Genomic DNA, 5,822 nt, shown 5'->3' on the forward strand with positions numbered 1-5,822 from the left:
AGTTAGCATTGTGTCCATGATGCCAGGATGCTTTAACTTCAGATTCATAGTTAAAATAAATAATGCTTTATGAAGGGGGGGCAGTATTTGATATTTCATAGCACTTTCACCATAATGACTTCATTTTCGTCTTCATAATGATGTTGAAATAGGGGATCCTGTTTATATCTTCCCTAATCTGTAAAATGGGAATAATAATAGCACCTGCATCCTAGGGAAATTATGAAGACAATATGAAATAATACTTGAAAAATGCTTTGCAAGCCTTAAAGAACTATGTAAATGTCAGCTGTTATCATAATGCCTGTAGTAGAGTAAATTCCCTCTTAGTAGTCTATAAGAATGTCTTAGGAACTAGGATGATTTCAGTTTTGTCTTTGTATTTCTAACACCTAATACAGTGCCTGATACACAGGAAGTGCTTAATAATTTTTATTAGGTATTGTCTACTTATAGATATCATTTAATTATTTTGGTTTCTAAACTTTAAATTGGCACATATACAGAGTTCTTTGGCTTCTAAGAGATTGTGGGGGAAAATTGGGGAAAGAGGGATAAAGGAAAGAAAATAGGAGATTTGCTGAATCAGCTAATAAAGATCTGTTGACAGATTATTAAGCTCATTAATAGTTGTTTGTGAAATGAATTAATGCAATTCTATTTTCTTGATTTGGAAATTGAGGTCTAGGAATTATTTTATAATTCACAAAGAGTAGTGGAGGAAAGGGCTTCTGAAATATTTTCTTGTGTTATAGCACAATGTTCAATTTCAGTTTCTATATTGCATCTGATTATTGGTTTTTTATGCTCCAATACAGGTGAAAGCCCATAAATTTCTGGGAAGTACATACAGTTGGTGCTCTAACTAGAGAAGAGAGTCAGTTTAATAAATGGCAAAATGTAGCTAATGGCTTGCTAACACATGGAGAATTGGGACATTTTCCCTTTATCCACAGACTGTAGCTGAAAGAAAGAATTTTGTCAGATGGGATTAGATCATTGCAGGTATTTGAAAACCTCTCCATTATGAGGTAAGAGAGCCAAATGCTTAGGCTAGGACAAAGTGAAAATCACAGTCATTTGTCTGGGATACAGAAGAAAATGAGAAAAACTCAAACCAGACCTGAATAGCCAGCCAGCCAAATACAGTAGCTTCCAGATAGTGGGATGAACACTTCCACCCAGCTGTAAGTACTGCCAGACAGTTTTATAATAGCCTACATTGTAAATCTTTCAGTGTCTAGGCCAGGTCACCACTAAAAGCATTTTCCAGTAAATTCTGTATTCTGTTATAAACAAGATTTGTTTGGGTTGATGTTTACCTCCTTCCCAAAGTCTCCTTGTTACTTAATTCTACTGTTTTGTACTTCCTCCATAGGAGTCTCTTCAACAATTCAGAATCTGGGTAGTAATATTTATTTGAGTACCATTTTGGTTCACAGAACTGAACTCAACATCCTGTTGGTCTCTTTCCTCCAGGATTGGACTTGGAGTGGTGGAAAGAGCACTGGAACTGGGTTCAGATTTCAGTCTTGGCCCTGAAACTTAATAGCCATATGATCCTGAATGAGTTATTTCACCTTTCTAGGCTTTCATTTCCTCATCATTTGGGTATACTTGTCAAATTTGCAGAAGATATGAAGCTAGGGCTTGGGAATTAGATAACATATTGATGACAGAGTCAAGAACTAAAAAGATTTTTAATAGGTTAGAATATTAGATTGAGTTAAGATAAAATTGAACAGGGCTAAATGTAATATTCTATTCTTAGTTTTGAAATAAATTTCATAAGCACAGTATAGGAAAGGCATAATAAGAAAAAAAAAGATCTGAGGATTTTAGTGGACTGCAATCTCAATGATGTTGTCTGTTGAGAAGAAACCTCCAAAATCTAAAAAGGTTTTAAAATAGAATTTTATTAAGTTGGTGTGGCAAAGAGTTTATATTACAGAGAATTCAAACAAAGACACCACTACATGAACTGTTACATGTAGGCAGTTTGCTTGAGATATAGATGTATCAACAGCTAAATATAAATATTCAATAAAATTGGGGCAAAGATTTTTTGGAAAACCCAAGATTGTGATGAGAAAATTCAAAATAAGTACTCGAGCTTCCCTAGAGGGTTTCTGAGGTTGAAGTATAGTTTAGTATTAGACAGTTTTCTAGCCATATAAAACTAGTTTCAAACAATTTTAATAAATAATAATAAAGTATTTTCTCCATAGTGTATTATGGTAGAGTCATGGTATCGAAGCTGTAGGAGGTAATAGGCTCTACTCTGGTCTAACTACATGTGAAGTACTCTGGTTCTCTGTACTACATTTTAGAATAGGCATAGATAAGCTGGTACATATCTAAAAGATCTCATGACATGGTGAGAGGCCTGGAGGATATAGCATGTTGGAAATGGTTGGAAGAGGCAGGGATGCTTGGCTGAGATTACTTGGGAGACAGAGATATGATAACTATCCAATATTATCTGAAGAGGTATGTGATTCTTGATTCTTCTGCTTTCTTCTGCTGCTTCTCAAGGTGGAAGAACAAGAAGTGATTGATGGAAATTTCAAAGAAGTTTTAGACCTGATATGAGGAAAGGCAACCAAACAATCAGAATTGTCCAAAAGTGGAAGGGGTTTTCAACTTGTAGGTTTCCTCTCACTAGGAATCTTCAGGCAGAAAATGGATGGTCATTTGTCAATGATACTATTGGAAGCTTTCTTCAGGTAGGCTGAACTAGATGATGAGAGAAAGGATTCTTTCTCCCATATTAATAACCAAATATTAAATGAGGATTAAAATATTCCCTTTTTATTTTCTCATTCAGAAACCAGAAGCCTGTGGGTTGTTCAGTGTCTGAAGGACATTGTTGATGGAGGAGATTACCCAGATGCCTAGGGGTTCATGCTTTTCAATCCTGTTTGAGAAACCCCACCCAGCTAGAGAATCTTATAAAAATTTTAAGGTATAGTCTAGCCTATTATGGGTTTTTTTTTTTAGGTTATACATGTATAATCATATTAAATATATTTCCTCATTAGTCATGTTGTGAAAGAAGAATCTGAACAAAAGGGAAAACTGAGAAAGAAAAAACAAAAAAAAGTGAAAATAGTATGATTCTAGGTGTATTTAGACTGCATTCAGATAATTCTTTCTCTGGATATGGATAGCATTTTCCATCATGAGTCTTTTGCAATTGTTTTAGATGATTGTATTGCTGAGAAGAGCCAAGAGTATGAAAGTTGACCACCACACAATGTGAGCTTCTTGTGTTCTACTCAGCCTTGGTGGTAGTGGTATTGAGGGGATGGGAAGGAGAGTGGGTAGATCCTTTGTTTAGGTTGCTTAAGGTTGGTGTTGATCTGGTTTGAGATAGTCTCTCTTTGTCCAAAGTGACATAATCAAAGTCATGATCCCAGTCCCTCATTAGAATAGATCTATTTATGATATACATTTTTTTCTCATTAATTGTTAACCAAAGTTGATTGCTGCCAGGAACATTCACTGTTCTAAGGTTATACAAGCTAAGAAGCCACTATTATTCATTTTTGGCATTTAGGAGTGCCACTGACCTTTTTTTTTTCATTAATTTTCCACTAGCAATAATAAATAAAATAATTAGGTACCCAGAAATTATGTTTCTTGTAATTTTTATACAACCCAGTTGACTCTCAAGAGTCTGTGATTTGTGAAATGAAAGGGTGATATCATGTTTCTTTCCAACTCGCATAATAATAATGATAACATATCTGAATTATTTTATAAAGTGGGAAAAGAGTGGAATAAGCCCTTTTATAATACCTGCTATATGTCAGGTACTGTGCTAAGTGTTTTTTACAGCTGTTATATCATTTGATCCTCCCAGTAATCTCCATTGCCTCAACCAAGACAAACAGAAGTAATAAGTGACTTCCCTTAGTGTCGCACAGCTAATAAATGTCTGAGATTTGAATTTTTGATGATAGGCCCCAAGATTCTATCTATTGAGTCATTAGCTGCTCTATAATGCAGCCAACATAATAAATTACTGCTTCATTTTATAGATGAGAAAATTAATATTCAGAGAAATTAAAGAATTTGCCCTTTGTCTTTTGCTGGTCAGAGTTCAAACTCAAGTCCTCACTCAGACTCCAAAATGAGTCTTTTGTCCAGAATAACAGATGTTTTATGGGTCAAATACAATTTATTTTAGCTGACTTCTAACTAAATACTAACACTAGATTATAAGATAAGGTAGCCTTGGATTTGCAGTCTTTAAGCATGTAGAGGTGAGTTTTGAATGACCTAAGTGGTATTGTAGATAGAGTGCTGGGTCTGAAGACAAGAATACTGAATTCAAATCTAGGCTCAGATACTTATTAACTGTGTGAGCCTGGGCAGTTTCTTCAATTGTGAAATGGGAATAATAATAACACAAGGTTGTTGTGAAGATCAAATGAGATATACTATTTACAAAGCATTTAGCACAATGTTTGGCATATAGAAAGTGGTTAATAAATGCTTAATTTCTCTTATTTTTAACCATACTATCTCCTCTAGAGGAAGGGGGGTATAGGTTGTTAGTTCGGTATATTAATGACACATAATAGACAATAATAGGTTCAGCTAAATCCAAATCTTCAAATAATGAATCCTCTGAAGTGATTAGAATTTGTACTATTCAAAGTTATAATTATGTAAAATATGATAATTGGTAATTTCAGCACAGTGGAAATATTGGTGCAATGGAAAGAGTGCTTGACCTGAAGTCAGTTCAAATCTGGTTTCAGACACTTAGTAGTTGTGTCACCTTGGATAAGATAATTTCTCAACCTATTTGCCTCAATTCCTAATCTATATAATCAGCTGGAGAAGTAAATGCAAACTACTTTGGGATCTTTACCAAGAAAACCTCAAATGAAATCATGAAGAATCAAATGTGACTAAAAAAAGACTGAATAATAGTGAAAATATGCACTGAGAATTCAAATAATGTGATTATCTTAGGTGAATTTTTTCTCCATACTAATCAGTATTTGGCAGTATTTGTTGTATATTTTTTTGGTGAAATACTTGCCCAAATGTTTTATTTAAAAGGCATTATCTTAGTGTTTGCTTTGTACCTAGTAAACACTTAATAAATGCTTTTTAGTTAATTCTTTATTTAGGTATTCCTTCTCATATGGCCACATATTGCTACAAGTATATCCTATTTAAAAGGAAATCCATTCTGCAGAAATTTGTCTGTTATAGATATAGTAAATGACAAAAAGATTCTTTTACCCATCTTCTTGGACCTAAATATATTGGGGGGCTGTTAAATGAAGGTGAAATTAAATAAGACAAACTCTTTTCAAGAGATTAATTGTAAAATTGGAGTAATAGATATTAATTGATTCAACTAGGAAAGAATGAGGAAGAAGAAAAAATCAATGAGAACAGTGTCTTAGTAGACACAATAATATGCAGAAGGTACTGAATAAATTAAAAAAAATAGCTCAAAGGCTCAAGAGTTCAAGGACTGGAAGATGAAATACATTAATGAAAGAGAAATAACATTTTATAGTCTAGGGTTAGATAGCCCAAAGATCACAGAGAAGATTTGGTTCAATTTTAAATTGAAGTGAAATGTATTAAAATTGCAACTTGCTGACTATTACTAGGGGGAAAATCTATTTAAATAAGTGATTTAAACATGTGTCCTGAATTCCTATAAAATATAGTGTGACTTACCATATCTTATGACCTATTTTTTTTTCTTTCCCCTGTGGGAATGAATCTTCAGTTTTGTCATGAAAATCAACTAGAAATACATCATATCATTCAATTTACAGAAAATCTCT

General features: G+C 33.6%; 1 long non-coding RNA gene across 1 annotated transcript; it reads left to right on the plus strand.

Annotated features, from left to right (window-relative positions):
* The first annotated feature begins 1,095 nt into the window (after positions 1-1,095).
* Positions 1,096-2,959, plus strand: LOC127555228 (uncharacterized). The gene is made up of 3 exons (XR_007952188.1): positions 1,096-1,187; positions 2,536-2,726; positions 2,828-2,959. It is a non-coding gene; the product is annotated as an uncharacterized LOC127555228 (long non-coding RNA).
* The last annotated feature ends 2,863 nt before the right edge of the window (positions 2,960-5,822 follow it).

Source organism: Antechinus flavipes, chromosome 3 (assembly GCF_016432865.1).
Source record: "Antechinus flavipes isolate AdamAnt ecotype Samford, QLD, Australia chromosome 3, AdamAnt_v2, whole genome shotgun sequence".
NCBI classification, from domain to species: Eukaryota; Metazoa; Chordata; class Mammalia; order Dasyuromorphia; family Dasyuridae; genus Antechinus; species Antechinus flavipes.